The sequence below is a fragment of the Felis catus genome, chromosome A1 (assembly GCF_018350175.1).
Source record: "Felis catus isolate Fca126 chromosome A1, F.catus_Fca126_mat1.0, whole genome shotgun sequence".
Classification (NCBI taxonomy): Eukaryota; Metazoa; Chordata; class Mammalia; order Carnivora; family Felidae; genus Felis; species Felis catus.
The window spans coordinates 171170741-171190966 of record NC_058368.1 but is presented as its reverse complement, the minus strand read 5'-3'; the positions used below and the strand labels follow the sequence as shown (position 1 = coordinate 171190966).

At 39.9% G+C, this 20226-nt stretch overlaps 2 long non-coding RNA genes across 2 annotated transcripts in view; one reads left to right on the top strand and one right to left on the bottom strand.

The window, feature by feature from the left end:
• The window catches only part of LOC109502642, a 52152-nt gene extending 47051 nt beyond the window's left edge, over positions 1-5101 (bottom strand). Inside the window, exons 1-2 of the long non-coding RNA XR_002161373.2 lie at positions 5041-5101; positions 4423-4477 (exon numbers count right to left, since the gene is read on the bottom strand). This is a non-coding gene — a long non-coding RNA (uncharacterized LOC109502642). The remainder of the gene's footprint in view (positions 1-4422; positions 4478-5040) is intronic.
• The window catches only part of LOC109502629, a 306029-nt gene that overhangs the window by 245958 nt on the left and 39845 nt on the right, over positions 1-20226 (top strand). The window lies entirely within an intron of this gene.

Sequence of the window (20226 nt, the reverse complement as noted above, 5' to 3'; positions counted from 1 at the left end):
TGTGGGGCATTTTGCAGTAATGGTGGGGAAGGCTAATCTACATGACCAGATTGAATTCTAATCTTTTAACTGTCTTTGGTCTTGGCTAAATTATTTAGTGTCTTTGAGATTCATTTTCCTCATGTGCAAAACAAATGATTCAGAACTTAAGATTCCCAAAGTCCCTACTAGCTCCCAATTTCTTAGAAACTTTGCTAAAGCTTTTTTTCTAGAGTCCCTTTATGAGTGTTACCCTGTTCCTCACAGACAAAAGCTGGACCAGATGCTCTTGGACATAGAGAATGAGACTAGACCAGGCAACCTGGACTTGGTTGGAAAGACCTAGGTTGCAGAAAATCCAGATCATGTAGATAGACATAAAAAGGAATAAAATCGAGAGAACCTCACTTTGTGGAGACTGGTGGAGGGTCCGGGGATGGGGTTGGGAGTGGGGGCTACATAAACAAGGACCATGGACTTCTAGGTCAGTAATTCTCAAACTTTAGCATGATTGGACTCACCTGGAGAACCTATTAAAACACAGATTGCTGGAGTGCCTGAGTGGCTCAGTTATTTGAACATCTGACTCTTGATTTCAGCTCATGTCATGATCCCAGGGTTGTGGGATCAAGCCCTGTGTTGGGCTCCATGCTGGTCATGGAGCCTGCTTAAGCTTCTCTCTCTCTCTTTCTCTCTGTCTCTCTCTCTCTCCCTCCTTCCTGACCTTCCTCCCTCTGCCTCTCCCTGGTTTTTCTCTCTTTCCAAAATAATAATAATAATAATAATAATATAATAAATTATTATTGCTGGCCTACCTCCAAAATTTATGATTCAGTAGTTCTGATGTAATGCTTGAAAATGTGATTTTTAACAAGTTTTCGGTGGTGCTAATGCTGTTTCCAAGGACCTCTCTTGAGAGCCATTGCTCTAAGTCATTTTCTCATTTTTAGGTGTCGCAGCCTGAAAGGAGTGTTTTAAAATGTTCTAAAGTAGATTCAAATAGTAGAGGGTCACAAGGGTCATTTTTAATGTACTTTTCAGTTGATTTCAGGCTCGGCATTGGAAGGGCTGCTACTTCGGGCAATGGCTGTGGCCATTTCCTGTTGCTTTTCTGTGCTACCATTTCCTCTCTGCTGCCATCCAGGGGACAATGAAAAACCACACATGCATTCATTTATTTTTCCATTCAACACATATTTTATTGAGTTCTTACTATGTTCTGTTCACTTTTCTAGTAACTGGGGATATAGTGATGAACAAGACAGCCAAAAATGCATCTATTCATGGAGTTTATATTTCAGAGTGTAGTGAACAGAAACCAGCTCAAGGAAATCCTTTTGTCCCAAGAAAGACAATTTAGTAATCAGATTTTTTTTTTACATTCATTTATTTTTGAGAGACAGAGCACTAGTCGGGGAGGGATAGAGAGAGAGGGAGGCACAGAGTCAAGTAGGCTCCAGGCTCTTGAGCTGTCAGCACAGAGCCCAACCCAGGGCTCGAACTCACAAACCGTGAGATCGTGACCTGAGCTGAAGTCAGACACTTAACTGACTGAGCCACCCAGGTGCCCCAGTAATCAGATATTTTTATTGCTTGCCTGCCCTACACCCAGCCCCCTAACACCTGGCTAAGGTTAGAATAACATGTGATCCACACACTCAAGAGGCTTAAGGCTTATTTGGTTGGTAAAACCAAATCATATGAAGCTACTAGAGTTTGATTCAGGGAGTATTGAGTATATGCTCAATTTTTCACTAAATGCTAAGTTATGTGATACTGATTTTAAGGTCAAAGTTCAGAGGAAGAGAACCATAATCTGCACTGAACAACTATCCATTGTGTTAGCAACTGAGATTCGATTCTCTAGTCTGTAATGAGTGTTCCTTATGCTTTTAGTGAAGCCAGTACCACACAGCTTTGCACTCAGTGGCCCCAGTGCCTGGTCTAGTTCCTCCCCAGGTAAACTTCTGATGTAGTGACCTCTGTGTCCCACAGTGTAGGGGTGACAAGCAGTCACTTTCATCTAAAGACTTCCATGCTTACTCTTGGCACTCCCAACCCTGCTTTCCAAGAAAATGTGCAGGCCAGCTTCCATTTGGAAATCCAGCACATGCTCTTTGAATTCTGTGGAAATTTCCTGTTACATCTGTGTTTTATCAACGTGCAGCAATATTTAACTAGCATGTTTCTATAAATAGAAAAATTAGGACGAGATTAAATTGAAACATACAGAAACAAAAGAACTTAAAATTAAGAAGTATAGAAGTTGGTATCAAACTTACAAACACAATCTACCACACAGTTGACAACAGCTGTATATTGAAAGTACAGTCAATCAATCAAACAATGCCTATACTTATCATCTCCTTTTTTGTCGCAAGGAAGCTGAAAAGAAGATAAAGACTTAAGTTTAAATGTTCTTTTGATAACTCTGGACAAAATCTTTCAATCCATTTCATTTTTGTCATTTTGATGCCATAAAATAGGCAAATTTAGATGCCTTGACAATCAACATGGTGATTCTTTGGGTACCAGTAGGCACTGACAGGTCGTCAGATAGTTGAGCTAAGGGTGTACTGTGTTCCTGTTAGTAAAGGCAGTGTGGAAAGCAGTTAAGAGTGTGGGCTCTGGGATTGAGTGAAGTTGGCGATAGTCCCAATCTTTGTTCTTAATCACCCACCATACTGCTTCACAGTACTTTTTATGAAAGACCAAAGTTCAAGGCAACTGTCCAAGAATGAATTCATGCCTTAGGAGCCTCAATATAAGGTTGTGAATTTGCTTTTAGTTGTGTCTTTTATGTATGGAAAGGGCATTGGGCTGCAAAACAAGACACTTAGAGCTTATTGTGGCTTTGACACTCTCTGTGTGAACTTAACTCTTTGGACGTCAGTATATTTTTCTGTAAAGATAGGTAAAAAAAAAAAAAAACTATGTTCATATTTTATATTCACTTGAAAACAGGGACAGCACAGCTAGATCTCTGGAGGCATTGTCTATGTGGGCAGACAGGACCCTAAGTAGAAACACCCCAGATTCTCTACCTTGCTTCCTCCTCCCTCCACGGTAAGAGGACTAGCATACAACCAGAGAGAGAAAGACAGACAGACAGACAGACAGACACACAGACTGAGAGGGACCTCTCCGGCTGGTGTTCAGCAAATTAACCAAAGCTGGCTCATCTATAATCTGTTGTCATTCAGGTCTGTTTCAAAACATAGGGTGGAGGAAACAAGACTTATGTCTATTTACAAACATCTTTACAGTTGCAAATAGTTTCCTTTCACCTTTCTTTTCCCCTCCAAGCTGCCTTTGGCATTCATTATAGCCTGGTTTTACCTGCATAAAAGCACCACTGGGGAGGAGTGGTCCTGTACAATTTGTCCTCATTCATACCCCAGGGATGGCCTTGCATGTGGGGTCAGGGTGGCCTGTGTCCAAGGTGTTCTGCTTCTGTAATATTAATGAAATCAGCCTCCTCCAAGAATGTCCTCAAATCCCCTGAAGGTTCTTAGATGTTGCAGTTTGCATTTAGCTATTTACATTAGCAAAAACTGTTGTACAAACAGGCACTGGCGGCCTGTCAGTCAGGGCCCTGCTGGCTTCACTTCAGAGAAGGAATCAGAAGTGTGAGTTAAATGAGCCCAGCAGGCATTTAACCTCTGGGTCTGGAAAAATCCTGACTCATGGAGTGATTTGGGAGGTGGGAAGGCCTACCCATTCGGTAAAGAAGCTTGAAGCATCTCAAACCAAAGCTTTAGTAAAAATGATGATGGGGGTACCTGGGTGGCTCAGTCAGTTGAGCATCCGACTTTGGCTCGGGTCATGATCTCACGGTTTGTGGGTTCAAGCCCTGTGTTGGGCTCTGTGCTGACAGCTTGGAGCCTGGAGCCTGCTTCTGATTCCGTGTGTCCCTCTCTCTCTGCCCCTCCCCTGCTCATGCTCTGTCTCTCTCTGTCTCTCAAAAATAAATAAATGTAAAAAAAAATTTTTTTAAGTGATGATGATTAAAGCTAGCATGGAGTAGTTACTATGTGCCAGCAACTGTGCTAATAATCCTCAAAACCACTGGTCATGAAGATAATGCTTTGTTCCTATTTTACATACACGGAAACTGAGCTACAGAGAAATTACCTTGACCAAGGTCCTGAGCTATTAGTGGTGGTACAAGGGTGAATGCATGCAGTCTGTCTTCAGATCCTGTGCTTTTAGCCATAATTCCATATGGCACCATGAAAATGGATCCCCTATGGGTATGTTATTTGGTACAGACACTTTCTGAAACAATTTAGTTGTACATATTAAAATAAGCAGTAATTAATGAATTCAGCAATTCCATTTATTAATATCCAGCTTAGAGAAATTCACTCACTCATGTACCAGCAGGCATTGGTTGTACCATTTTTTGTATTAGTGAAAAAATGCAGTGACCTATATACCTACCAGTAAGGGGATGGATGAATAAGCAGCAGTCCTCATATTGTGGAATGACACCTAGCTATTAAAAAAGAATGAGGCATATTATGGAGAGATCTTTAAGACCTGTTATTGAGTGATAAAGCAAATTGCGGAATGAAACAAAGTGGTATGATTTATGTAAAACACCCAAAAACAATCCTGCCTATTTTTCTATGCATCTATAGGGGTGTGAAAAGTTCTGGAAGACTGCAAGCAGAGTAATAACAGTGGTTATTTCTGGGAAGGGGTGGAAAGGAAGGTAATGGAGATGGTAATCAAAAGGATTCTGGCCTTACGTGTCAAGTGAGGTGTTGTTTTTTTGTTTGTTTGTTTTTTTGTTTGTTTTTGATTTTTTTTTTTGCTTTTTTTTCCATTTTCATGTCTTATAAAATTAAAAATAGAAATTGATAGATGGATAGATAGATGATTATTAATCATTATATAATTATATATAATAATTATATAATCATTATAATTAATGATTATAAACATTTTAATGTAGTATTCCAGATTGGGAGAAACCCCCAGTAGGAATTAGGAATCAAAGGATGATGGGGCTGGAAGGCACCCTAGAGATTTTCTAGTCTAATCCGCATGCCTTACCAGTGAAGCACGTGAAGCTCATGGAGGTTATGGAGTGTGTATATGGTCCCCAGAGAGTCCTTATCACAGTGAGCCTGAGATACAAGGCCCTGACAAGGGAGCACGTAGACTTCTCACTGTGAGCTCATCAACCGGGGTTCCGTTGGCAGGTGACCCTGCAAGGGACTGCCCAGCAGAGCGCAAGCGGGGTTGGTCCCATGCTCATGCTGGGGTGAACTTGGTGTATGTGCTCCAATAGCCCAGAGCAACAAAAGCTGCTGAGCCCCTCAGATAAAACAGGCTTCGGTAAGATTTTTCACAGACTTTAGGACAATTTTTCCACATGCATATTCATCATGGAGAGTGTTTCTATATTTGAAACTATTTTTTTTGTTTGTTTTGGGTGGCTGTGTGGCTTGGATTTTTGTTTTTAATTCTTCTTTGAGAATAAAGAGAAGGAAAAATCCTACATTGCTTTCAGCTTATGCAGCCTCCCCAGAGGTGTGAGATATAAACACAGTCTGTTTCCTGTATGGCTTTCCCAAGGGCACTGAAAATGTGATGATATTTAATTGGCTGTTCCATGTCTTCAGTGCCTTGGTAAAATAGCAGACACAATCACGAAATGAGAAAGAGCATCTGTGGCTGAATCATGGAGAACATGAGCAGCTCAGGAGAAAAGAGCAGCTTCCGTGCAGTTCAGGCCTTAGACGCTCAGAGAGGAGATATTGATGAGTTTATATTCACCTTTAAAAAAATCAGTATTTACGAAGTTTGCATTGGGAGGGGCTGCTCTTTGTTGCCCATCTATGTGCTCCGTTCCCCCTGCAAGGGGTAGCCCAGGCCCAGGTGCCTTGGCATGGTTTTAAGAAAGAAATCCTTTGTTGTTGTTTTCAAAGGAAGGAATAGTAATAGTAACTAACTTAGTGCTTGTTTCCGTGAAAGACCTTTTTAAAAACAAGTTAATAGATTTTATTTTTTAGGATAGTTTCAGGTTTACAGAAAGTTTGAGTGGAAACTAAGGGGATTTCACACATGTCCGTATCGTTAACGTCTTGGATTCATGTGGTACATTTGTTATCATCAATGAACCCAACCTGACCCATTATTATTACCTAAAGTCTACAGCTTACATTAGTGTTGACTCTTTGTGTTGTACTTTCTGCAGGTTTTGAGAACCGTATAATGACCTGTATCTACTGTCACAGTATCGTACAGCATCGTTTCACTACCCTAAAAATCCCTTATGCTCCACCTATCCATCCCTGCCTCCCCATCCCCAAATCCCTGACAACAACTGATTTTTCTACTATCTCTATAGCTTTACCTTTTCCAGAATATTCTATAGTTGGAATAATACAGCAGGCCTTTATTTATAAGCTGGGGTCTTTTAAGGTAAATTCACCCTTTTTGGGTGTAGTTCTATGAATTTTAATAAATGTGTGCAGTAGTATAGCCACCACCACAAACAAGATAAAGAATGCTCCTGTCACCCCCAGGCAGCTTCTTCATGCCCCTTTGTATCAAGTTCTTTATTTGTCCTTCAGTTTTTACTACAGACCTCTGAGGGGAGGCACTCTATTATGTCTACAATGAGGGATCTAGGCACAGAGAAGTTTAGTGAGTTGCTCAGGGGCACACAATGACTAAAAAAGTGGAGCCAGTATTTGAACCTTGGTGATCTGAGTCCAGAGCACATGTTCTTGATGCCTGGTTATAATGTCTTAATGTCCTATTTGCACACCGCAAAAACAATGACACTTACTGCATCACAGAACATAGAATTTTAAAGAAGGATCTCCTAATTTACTAGTAAAGTAAATATGGCCCCCCAAATGGAAAGGGTTTTCTCAAGGTCCCAAAGGGAGTGGTAGGATAGAACCAGAACCCAGGACTCCTGACTTTATACTTTTCCAGAGCATGCTTTGCTCATAATAGGTACTTCATAAATATCTTTTTGTTTCAACTGAAGTAAATTCAAATTCCCAAGAGAGGTGATGACAAGCCAGGGTGACAGTAGGTCTGACAAACTCTAAGATGCTACACATCTCTAGCCTTTGAGTTCATGCCAATATTCACAACTGCCCCCCAGGTCAGAACGTTGTGAAGAAAGCCTGAAGGTAGCAGAAAGCCTGAGGAAGCTATAGGTCAGTCGCATAACATTATGATAAGGCGCCCTACGGGGCTTTGGCATGGCAGCAAAAGATACAGAAAAAGAGATTATACATGTGAAGGTGGAGAAATTATGCAACATTGCCTCAATTCTCTCTCTCTCACCTTCCACCCACCACTTGGAGAAAAAAAATCTGTTGACAGCCCATCCCCCAGGGTATCTCTAGAGCTCCTGTCTCCTGACTGAAAGCTCATTAGCAGATTGCCTGACTTCTCCAGAGGAAGAAATCCTTAGGAAATGGATTCATGTTTTGCAGGACATTAAGTCTTTATCACAAATATTCAGTTTGGGGGGGGAAAGGCTAAAAAGATAGTTCTAAAGTCTCTGACATACTTATGTAGCCAGGTAATAATGACTTGTATAACCCGCTAGTATGGCTGTAACTTTTTTTTTTTTAAGTTAGAGCTGAGTAATTAAAGAGATTTCCTTTATAAGCCATAGACATTAGAGTAAAATTAATTTTTTAGGCAAGAGTATTTGTCATTGATTCCTATTAGGGAAGAGATACCAAGCTGGAAATGGGAAGGGGTTTAATTAATAAATTCTCCAACACTACTAGCTTATAGACTATGCGAGGAAATGGCCAGAAAACAACTAGAGAACAACCAGGTGCAGTAGAGTTAGGACAACAGCAGTTCAGAGAGAAGAACATTCTGTTGGGGTCACCAGTGTATCTGCAGAGGCTTCATGGAACTTGACTACAACAAAAAGGATGAGTAGGATTTAAGGAAGTGGCTGAAACAATGCCTGGTACATAAAACATTATCCATAAATATTTGTGGAATTAAAATAAGGAAAATACATCTCTTATGGGTAGAACAGAGGCAAAGAGATGGGACTGAGCACAGTCAGACTAAATGAGGCAGAAAAAAAGTGGATCTTAGATGTGATGGATAGAGTAGCACTAGACTATAGTGGCTCCATAGGGAAATGACATTTAATGGCAACTTTCATGTGCCAGACATTGTAACCAAACCAATGTGAGTTTGCTCCCTGGTGAGTCTGAAACCGCACCAGGTTGAGTTGTCACACAAAGAAAACTTTTATTTGCAGCAAAAAAGGAGATCACAGTGAATGGCTTCCAAAGCCGTGACTCCCCCAGAGAGGGTGAATGGATTCCTTTTGTTTAAGGTTAGGATGAGTATCTAGATAGGAAAGCTCAAGCATCCTATGTAGAGGTGGGCAGGAGATCTCACGTGTACCTTAAGTGAAACATGTCTACACATACATTGTATGTTACATAAATGAAACTGAGATCCTCCTTGGGCAGAGATTTGAGTAATATAATAAGGTAAAGGTAATTGTAGGCCATTCATTGGTCACTCTATGGTCCATCTGTGCAGACTTGAGTCAGGTTTAGCCTGGCCTGGGTGGTCTGGGCCCAGGGAGATTTTTGTCAGGGCAGTCAGTCTCCATCGCCTGGGGGATAGTTTTGGGTTTCATTTGCCTGAGTTAAGAGGGAAGTTAGAAAGAAGATCTTAGGGGACGTGTATGACAGAAGTTAGTAAGTACAAGCAGGTGAGTAGTAAAGGCCAGCTCTTGGGGTCTTGCTGGTGACAACATCAAAATAAGGATCACTTACCCATTTGAGTCTCAATAATCTCCAGATATGGATTCTTACCATCTCTATTTTATACATGTGACTATTTAAGCTTCGAGTGGCAAATAAATTTTCTCAAGGTCACACACCCAGTGATCAATAGATTAGTAATTCACTCCCTATTCTCTTAGACACTTAAAGCTCTCGTTCATTTTATTGCATTATGCTCTTTCTCAGGACACAGGTTTGGGACCAGGGTGATAAAACCTAGACACCCTCTATCCTCCTTTCTTGAGGAAGGAAAGGGAAAAACAGTAATTTAAGAAATTGTTCAAGTGTTACCTATTCAGGACAGGATAGTAAAGGATGAGAATGGAAGTTGGAGGCCTGGCCATAAAGACCCAATTAAATAGTGGCAACAATGGTGACAAGACCAAATACAAAATTTTTTGAGACAAACCAAAGCAAAAAAGTTTAGAGACAGGTTAGAGATGAGAGATGAAGGAGAGGAGAAGCAGTTCAAGTGAGTCATAAGACTTGAGGGCTGACAGAATAGGGGAAAAAGTGACACTGCCTTGGGAAGAAATGACTGGCCTGGGAAACAGAACCATGTGGGTGAGGGGACATGTTGATTTGCAAATGGTATCTGCAGACATAAATGGAAATGTGCTGCAGGCTTCTGAAAATATTAGTGTAGCCAAAGATCAGGCTAAAATACAAAATTGGAAGTCTTTTGCACTGAATAAAATCATGAGTCCCCCGGTGGAGAAGTGTAGAACAGAACCTTAAATCCTACATACAATAGGAGGTAGAAAGACAAAGAGAATCCAAGAAAGTGACTACATGGACAGTAGTCAGAGAAGTGGAAGAACAGAGATGATAGACAGATTAGATAAATAGATAAGGATCTGCCATGAAGACGAGGCAGTAAACAGTTTATAGGAAAAATGACTAGCTCCCCAAACTGTCAGATGACATTAAGACAGTGTTATTAGTTAGGATACTGGCTGAGATTCTATAACAGAGAATTCTAAATGGCACCATGAAATGTTTCAGGGCAGGTCTGGTGATTCCACAATCATCAGAGTCCCAGGCTCATTTTGTTTAATTGCTCTGCCTCCTAACACTGGGTGAGGTAGACTGAATGTTTGTGTCTGCCCCCCTCCCACCCCAATATTGATAAGTTGAAATCCTAACCCCTCATGTGATGGTATTAGGAGGTGGGGCCTTTGGGGAGTGATTAGGTAATAGATAATTCAGGATTAGAGCCCTTATTAAGGGGACCCCAGATAGCTCTTTTGCCCCCTTTCCACCATGTGAGGTTACAACAAGAAGACAATAGTCTGCAACACGAAAAGGGCTCTCACCAGAACCCGACCGTGCTGGCACCCTGATCTGGGGCTGTCAGACTCCGGGACTGTGAGGAATAAATTTCTGTTGTTAATAAGCCACCTAGTCTGTGGTACTTCATTAGAACAGACTGACCCAAGACACTAGGCTTCCTTCTCATAGTCTCAGTGAGTTCCTGCAGTTCCTGCTGTCACATCTGTATTCAAGCCTGCAGGAAGGAAGAAAAGGGGAATGGGAAAGGCCTGCCTTGGAAGCTACACAAATCAATTTAGATTCCATGGCCACACCTGGCTACAAGGGCATCTGGGAAATTTAAATCTTCAGCTGGGCAGCCATGTGTCCTATTGAATTTTAACTATTTACTGTATAAAAGGGGAAGCATAGATACTAGGGGGCCACTTAACAGTCTTCACCATGAATAGAAAGGATAATAATTCAGAAGAGACTCTTAAATTTGACGAGCTGTTGGCTACTACAAAAGCCTATTTAATTTTTCTTCTTGCCTCCAGCCTTACTGTCTTTCCAACCCATTGTCCGTGCTGCAATTAGAAATACTTTTCTACAGTGTCACTCCTCTGCTTGAACACTTCATTGACTCCTCAGTACTTTCAGGATAAAGTCCAAAATTCTGAACATAGCTAGGCTCTCATGATTAGAACCTCACCTACCTGTGAAGATTCACCTCTCCCGACTCCCCTCCCTCACACAGCCTATTACAACCCACATTTCTCCCTCCATTTCTAGTGTTGAGTGGAATGCAGTGTTAATATCCTGTCCCCTGGGGTGTGAAGCTCCTGTTTCCTCTTCTTGGTATGCTTTTCTCCATTTTGTTTGGAATCCTCCTACCTTCCTTCAGACTAAATATTATGCACCAGGGTGCTTTCCTTGACTTTCCAGGACAGAGTTCTGTGCCATATCTACGTGTTCCAGAAGTATCCTCCATGTTACATGTCCCACTTATTCAAATCTGCCTTGGAATGCTTGGTTTCTCTGTGTTACCCACTAAACCATCAGCAACCTGAGGAAAAAGGTAGCCCCTTATCCAAATTAGTACACCCAGCGGCTAGTGCAAGGCCTGGTACAGAGTAGGAAATTTACAAGTATTGACTGAATGAACGAAAGGCACAACTCTAATGAGTGAAAGACTCCAAAGCTGTTATTTAGAGAAGCAAGTGAAAACACTTTGAATTTCCTGCCCACTTACAGTTTCTTAGACTCAGTCCCCTCTGCTACATAATGAGGAACTTGTTAATATGCTGACAAATGGCAAAGAAAATGGATTACTTTGACAAGGAACATTAGAGTGCAGCATTCATCTTATAACCTAAAACATTGTTGGATGTCATGATTCCATGTCTCAGAGTTAGGCGGATTGTTTTTGGCAATCCCCATTTCAAGGGAGGGAAAATTGCCTATTGTAAAGGAGGCATCCACAACCCACTATTTAGCAGAGTGTAAGAGCTTATTTGCTTATTACCATGGCAACCACCAGCCCAACATGGCACATCAGTATACTTGTCTAGACAGCACCAAATCTATCAGCATTTCCTCTTTTGTATGCCTGATTTTAAACAGGCAGGTGTGGTTCCAAGGTGCTACCGGGAGAGAAAAAGATTTTTCTCTCCATGTGGGCAAATGAGAGTGTTGAAAGCATCTTGGGAGCATCTAAATGGCTAGCACTGAAATCTGAACTAATTTGAAAGCTCTAGCGTTAATCTGTGTTTTTTAATAAAACCGTACTAGAAATAAAGAACTAGAAATACATCCATATGGCCTGCCAACTGAATCTAAAAATAGTTTATGTGAAACAAAGAGCTCACTAACTTTTAAATTTATGGCAAACTAAGAATTTAAAATGTCTTTTAATTGTATTTTTCTCCTTGTCATCAGTATTTGGAGTCAGATATCAAAACTGTAAGCCAAACATTTATCAGCTTATAATATTTATAATATTCTTTTCAAGGGAGGGATTTGGGCAGACCCAAACCCTCCAGACCCAGTCTCTTGAGGCTTGCTGAATCTCAGGGCCAGAGCTTTCCCCAGGCAGAACCTTCCCTAAAACTTGTTTGGTCTTAAGTCTTTGGCAATGCTGGAAGATCCACCAGCAAATGTCCTCCAGGAATGTTTTGGAATGGAGGACCTAGAAAGATACATGTATATTTCCCCTCAAAGTTGATGGAATCTGTGGTTTTGACTAGTTTATAGATATGAATAGAAACTTTGAATTGTATCTGCATACACTTAACTATATGACTGGTGACTGTGTGCAATTTATTCTAATTTAATAGTAAATAACTGGGGTTATGCAGGAATATTTGTCCCAGGCATCACATTCACAAAGGGCAGCAAATTTAGAAATTGACCTTGTCTGCAAACAAGCATATACAAAGAGTCAGGGACACAGTGACAGGATTAGAACCAGCTGGCATTCATTATATAACTTGAAACTTAGGTCCATTACTGTACCACATTGCTTTGCAGAACACTTTGAGATAGTATAGTGTATAAATCTCATCATTATTACATGCAGGGCATAATTATGTCACATTGTTTTATGTGTATAAAAAGCATTTGTTTGTTGCATATAAATATTTAACATGGAAAACAAAACATGCTTGTCATATCTTCATTTTTAAAAATATATCAGTAGCCTCATGAAACTGAAGAGACCACGTCTGTCTCATGGCTGAGAAGCCTCTGGGATCAGGTATCACACGTATTATTATTTGGTCCCCTAAGTCTTTTTGCTTGACTTTATGACATTTGGTGGATGCTTAATAAAACATTAGCTTAATTAGTGCATCAATGAATGAACCATGAATATGAATAAACACATTTTGGTTTCTAATCAGGTTCTCTTAAATTCCATACAAATAGCTTTAAATAGGCCTTAGGCTTGGTTAGCTAATGAAAGAAATGTCACCTCCGGGGAATCAACCCAGGCGATTTGTGTATCCTCTTATTGAACTGTATAGTCGAAGAGTCATAGGGAAGAACACTAAAATATCAGTTACCAGGAAGAATCAGGGGGAAGGTAAACTTGAATTAGTGAAAGAACTGTAGTGTATCTTTTAAAAGAAAGAAAGTTTTATTCTTCTCAAGTTAATGTAACTCAGAATATGAATGTGATGTAACAGAGGTCAAGCAAACTGTTTAACCAAAACATAATAACAGCAAGAAACCCTCTATTAAGTTGCCTATGGCTGCTGTAATAAGTTACCAACAATTTAGTGGCTTGAAACAACACAAATGTGTTCTCTTAAAGTTCTAGAGATCAGAAGTACAAAATTTGCTCCACAGGGCTAAGTCAAGGGCTGGTTCTTTCTGGAGGCTCTAAGGAAGAATCGGTTTCCTTGCATTTTCAATCTCCTGGAGGCTTCCTGCCTTCCTTAACTCACATCACTCCACCTTCTTGCTTCCATGATCTCATCTCCTACTTCTCTTATTCCTTTGACCTTCTTGCCTCCCTCTCATAAGGACCCTCATGATAGCACTTAGAGCCCATATGGATAGTCCAGGGTAATAGCCCCCTTTCAAGATTTTTAAATATAATGACATCGCAAATCCCATCTTACGACACGAGGCAACATTCATAGATTTTGGGGACTAGGATGTGGATATCTTTTGAGCCACCAAACATTTTACCATGCCTTTTAATCCCACAATGGTTGTACCAGGCACCTCATTTTGTCTAGGTTTCCTCACCTGTGCAGTCAAATTGTATTAAAGTAGTTATTCCCAACCTGTTCAAAAACTTTATGGTAAGAAAAATGGAGTCCTCTCTTTCTACTGCCTCTCCCCCAACATTCATCCACACCAGGGTCTGGTCAAGGACACAGATTCTACAACCAGTCTGTCTGGCACAGTACCCACTTTCCATTTACTAGGTATGCACCTGCACAGGCAAGTTACCTTACCTTTCTGCACCTCACCCTCCCCATCTGTAGAATGATGATAATAATAGCACTTCCCCCTTAGAGTGGCTTAAATTCATTAAAATGTGTAGTGTGCCTTGCTTGTTTAGTAAGTGTTAGCTGTTAATACTCTTTCTAAATCTAAGGAGTCACTCAGACTTCCACTTAACTTATGTAAATTCAAGTAGCTCAGCAAAGAGTGATGACAACAACATAAATAATTTGAATATCTACTCTTGCCCTTCTCAGTTAGTGAATGCCCAGAGAGGGAGGGTGGGAGGGATGGTGTGACTCATTGTCCCTCAGCTAATCTCAGTTCCCCTGTTCTTCTGCTTCTGTCCTCCCTTGGGTAAACATCTTGTGGCCCTCAGTGTAATTCTAGAGTTTTAACATCTGTGGTGTTTGAACAACATTGTCCTACTAATGCAAGCTAATTTGCAACTGAAAAAGAAAATGCACTCAGCTGAGGAAGAGAGAGAGGCTTCAATAAGGGTGAAGCGTGTCTGTGTTGTACCTATTGGGAGATGCTTGGAGTTCTTCCCCAGGGAAACTCAAGTAACTTTGGCTATTCCCAACTTGACTTCTAAGCTCATCCATGCACTTATATACAGCTCATTGGTGCATCTAACAGTACACCTTGTAATTCTTGGCTTGGAAAGAATGTAATATCTCCTCTAGACAACCATCTAGCACCTCAATTTCAACCATAAGTTTGGGGCATGGATATATTTTTCCCTAGAAAAAGGAAAATATTAAGACATTTCAGTAACAAGAGCATTAAGAGTTCAGTTAGGCAGAAACTAGCGCTAATGCTATCATTAACTATTACAGAAATCATGTAAAAATAAAATGAGATGATATATAGAAGTCTGCAAATGATCAGCACTTAGCAGTGATGTTTAAGAGCAACAATATGATCACACCACAGTTTTCCATTTAGAGACCCCTGTGTGTTTCAGAGATCCATCTCAGAGTGCTAACCAGAGAGGCTAAGCACATCTTTGACATTAGCCTTCTAAACTATACCTTCAAGAAGGATGAAACATTACCAATTAGAAAAAATTGAAATGTGAACTCCAACCCAATACTTTCTTATCTCTACTCTGGTTATTACTCAGTGCAGGAGTTTCTAACCTATTCTGGATAACTGAGCCCTCAGAAACTCTAAGACCTCCCGCTAAGAAAAAATGCATACCCACATTCACATAAACAATCCTCCGCATACGATTCAGTGGTGTACCCTAAGGAGGATGAAGAACTCCAGTATTAAGAACCTCCTATAAGAATTCAAGGCTTTGGGATGCCTGGCTGGTTCTGTTGGTAGAGCATGTGACTCTTCCTCTCAGGGTTGTGAATTTAATCCCCGTTGGGTGTAGAGATTACTTGAAAATAAAACATTAAAAGAATTTAAGGCCTATTCTTACCAAATCCCTGTCTAACTTTCTCTTTCTTCTCCAAACATTGTCTCTTCCACTATAACCATATCACGGAGTATCAAACTCCGTTTTGTGCCAGGCCTCAGATTCTGTTGGTGAACCTTTTATTTCAGCTGCAGAGACCAGCTTCCTATAGGTGTAACTTAACAGTATTGCATTTCAGCTATTCCTCTTATTTCTTGCTTTCCACCCCAGGACTTTTCTGGAAGGAAGGCAAGGATGCTGTTGAGAACTTTCTTGACATTAGCACATGTGTAAACTTGAAAGTACACAATAGTTAACATGGGGCAACCCTTGACCTGTGGAGGATAAGAGCTAAGGTTTAGCATTCCCATTTCCAGCCCTGGGGTAGATCATTCTGTGTATCCTCAGAGAGTCCCAGCAAAGTGGGGTCTCACTTGATAATTCACCCTTGTATTGGCTTTTCCCCTGTCTTTGCTTCATTCTTCCCAGATTCTACCCCTATTCCCTGGGTTACATCTCAGAATAAATTACATGCATGCAAGCTATGGTCTCAGACTCCACTTTTCAAGAGAAACTCAAGTTCAAGTACACAGAAACTATACAAAATAATTTCTAGCTCCACCTTTTCTTCTGTACTTTAAGCCTAAATGACACTTTTCTCCTTTCTATTTGGCACATCTCTTTATATTCAAAGTCTTGCCCAAGTATCATCTACATCAGAGGTCACAAACTGGATTTGGCCTGGTTTGGTCTACATAGTTGTTCCTATAACGTGTCTACTATCTACAGTTGTTTACATGTTTGAGACTTGGCTTGAATCAAGTGGAAGTATTGTGTCCTATTCATCTGTGTCAACTCCACACACTGGCCATTCGTAAACACTGGGCAAAGTGTTATTGACTATTGAACGAACAAGTGTTATTGACTATTGACTATTTTTGGAAAGTGTAAAGAGTAATTGCCTTAAGTTGTCTTATCTGTGCCCCTTATAGATTTTGTGACCTTGGAAATGTAATTTTTAAACATTTAGTTCTCAGTCTCAGCTAGGAATCCATTTGGCTGTATGTAACACACAATTCAGCTGTAGCCTTTTAATCACATAACAGTCTATATTTTTACACAACAAAGTCCAGAAGTAAGCTGCTGAACAAATATTTCTGGGTTCTTTTGTTTTTTGTTTTTTGGCCTTTCCTTCCTGGTCACATAATGGCTATGGCAGCTCCCGTCCTCACATCCACATGCAAGGCAGGAAGGAGAGTGGAGGACAGAGATAGCTGTGTCGGTTCCTTCAAGCAAGAACCAACAAACATGCAAACAAAGATGTCCCAGAAACCCCAGCAGATTTCTTTTTTACGAGTCATGAGTCTGAACTGTAGCACTTACCCCCAGCAGCAGGGCTGGTGGAAACAAGAACCTAGACTGAGGCAGAGCAGTTTCTCTCTCAAACACAGTCAGGCTTTTGTCAGCAATGAAGATGGGATGGCAGAATGAAGGAGTGGTGGGTAGGCACCTGGTAGTGTTTGCCACAGTCTTACTTCACAAAATGGAGTTAGTACCTAACCTTCCAACTCTCCAGAGTTGCAGGAGATTCAAATAGGGTCACTCTCGTAAAAAAGCTTTGCAGGAATGCCATGCAAACTATCAAGTAGATTAAATTGTGCGCGTAGCAGGAAGATTATTGTTCCAGCCCACACTGAACTAAGTACATAGTAGGTACACAATTATTTATTCAGCATTTAGATTGGCAAAACAAATTTGCCTTCTACTTCTGATAGAGGACCTTTATAAAATAATGTTATACACTGGACTGCTATGGTTTTCTTCTTTTGAAATGTATACAGTATCACCATAGTGATGATGGTAACTATAAGAGCAAGACCATCAACATTTCATTACAATTTAATGACAGGAAAGGAAGGAAAAATATCTTGTCATTTTAGTTGTATGGGAAAATTTTGGTAAGAACATACTGTAACTTGGCCGGGACATTTGCACTCTTAAGAAACCATACAGAAAACCAAAATACTGGTTTGATAGCTAATTTGAAAGAGTCATTCTGAGGCGTGGTGTCTCTCCCTGGATGTCAGTCATATGGACACATGGGAAAAATGGGAAAAACTCACACTTTAAATCATCCACATGGTGTCCTATGACTCTGGTCATTGGCCTCCACACTCAGGAAGTATAGTGCCTCCTGGCCCCCCAGCTCGTGAGTTAACTGCATCATGCTTTAGATTGCGTCCTATTTAATTTTTTTAAATCAATTGATCATTCCGTAAAACTCTATTAAATGTTAAGCTAAAACTTTGTTAACAAATACTTGTTATGCTACAGATAACGTAATATATGTCATTGAGGATGAGGACTAGATATATTTTCTTCATTTTACTGAAGTATATGATTTCATGTAAATTTAGTCAACAGAGTATAATGTAGAGCCATTGTCTCTGATGATATCTCATTCCTAAATACTTCAGAAAACATCTCTAAAAAATACGGACATTCTCCTCCATTGATACATTTATAATATCCCACCTCATCAAAATTGACAGTGCCTCCTTAATTATTTAAGTCCATATTCAGAATTTTCCAGTTGTCTCCAATATGTCCTTTAGAGCTCATTTGTAATATGTATAGATGTAAACATAGATTGTATATAGATATTTTATAGATATCTCTGTGTGTGTGTGTGTGTGTGTGTGTGTGTGTGTGTGTGTGTGTGTGTGTTTGTGTGTGTGTGATGCACCTCAAGGAATTGATTTGCAGAATTGTGGGGGCTGGCAGATATGAAATCTATAGGACAAGCTGGCAGGCTAGAAACTCTCAGGTGGGAGCTTCCTCCTCAAGGAAACCTCAGTTTTGATTTTCATGCCTTTCAACTGATTAGATGACGCCCACCCACGTTATCAAGAATAATCTCCTTTCCTTAAAGTCAAGTGATTGTAGATGTTAACCACATCTATCAAATATCTCCACAGCAACACCTACATTAGTTTTTGGTTGACAACTAGGTACTATGTAGCCTTGCCAAGTTGACACATAAAACTAACCATCACAGTGTTGTTTAACTTATTCCTCTAGTCCTGTGCTGTCCAGTATGGCAGCCACTAGCTATTGAGCATTTGAAATGTAGTTAGTCTGAGTTGAGGTGTGCTGCAGTGTAAAATCCACATAAATTTAGAAGATCTGGTACAAACAAAAAGAATGTAAATTATCTCATTAATTTTTATTATTATTGATAATCATTATTTTTATTATCAATTGCACATTGAAATGACAGTATTTTATATATGTTGGGCTAGATTAAATGTATTAATTACTAAAGCTAATTTTACTGTGTCATTTTACCTTTTTAAAGTATGCTTACTAGATAAAATTAAAAAGAAATATGTGACAACATTTTATTTCTTTTGGGTAGCTCTGCTCAAGGCTCTGTATTTTCTGTAATTGAGAAAGTAGGCTGCACAGATTTTATCAGGCTAAAGTTGAACCCTCCCAGCAAGATTACATTGTAGAGATACTTCATATGGAAGTAGAAATTATCATCCTGTACACTATTAGTGATTTAGAGTCTGACCACTGGATCGAGGAGATAACCCTCTGATTTTTCCATGATAAAATTACGTTTTTTCTCTTCATGACCAGAAAATAATTCACATCATGTTAATTTGCCACAGTAAGAATGTCCAGTTTCTTACCAACAATTTACCAAATGGTTTCAACAGCAATTAATAATCCTTGCTTGAGTAAATCATTTGATCAGAAATTGTAAAGTAGCTGATGTCCAATTTTGGCATTCCTTAGACATAATTGTCATTATTCTATAAAGTTTTCCTATTTAACTCAGGGCATTTGGTTACTGTGAATGCTCATTGGAAAGGTGGGCTAAATTAGCTCTTTGCTTTAATAAGCAATTTTCAAAGTAAGGAATTGATTTAATAGCCATCACAAATGATGAGAAATTACTTTTCTATGGGTTTCTCTTTCTTGAATATCATTATAAACTCATGGGTTGTATTTTCATATACAGAATATCTTTCAATCAACTCCAGCCATAATTCTTTTTGATGCTTGAATTTTCACACCTTGGGCCATGGGAGCCCCTTCAATATGGTTCCAGTGTCCTTTTGCCACAATCTCATCAATCCTAGAAAGCTCTCTTGCTTTCTGACACAGTCATATATCCCAGACTCACCTTGTACTCTCTTGCTCAGATTTTAAATCAATCATTTCTCCAAAAAGCTCTGGCTCCTTGTATTAGGAAATGTATTTAGAAACCAAGATCTTATGCTTAGAGTCATGATTTTTCTTTATTTACTTGTAATGCTAACTGAATTTCCTAGTCATAAACTTAGGGGTAAAAAAATGGAATTTTATATTCCTATAAGCAACCTGAATTTCCACTGATGTCAGAAAAGCTTTCCAGTCAAATAAACTTTGTCCCTTCTGGATTCTTCTTAGCTTTGACTGGGTTAATATACAATCAAATTTAGGCCTGTTTCCTTTCCCTCAATCCTTTCCTTTTTCCAAAGATGGTACAGACTTGGGGTTTAGGGTAGAAGGAGTGTTTCATTCCAGAAACTGATGTCTTCTTTACTCACGAGATGCCAAAGTTTTGCAAAACACGGGATGCCTTTTTTCAGTGGAACCCACAACTAACATGTCCATGCTCTGTCTGTTCCTTTGTCACCAGGTCTTTGTAGACCACTCTGTGTCCTCTCTCTCCCAGCTGCTGGGAATTTCTGGGTCTAGTGATGCATTGACAACCAATGCCAACCTCTCCTGGGACAGAAGAAAATTTAGGATGTTCTCTTCCTCAACTCTGAGGCT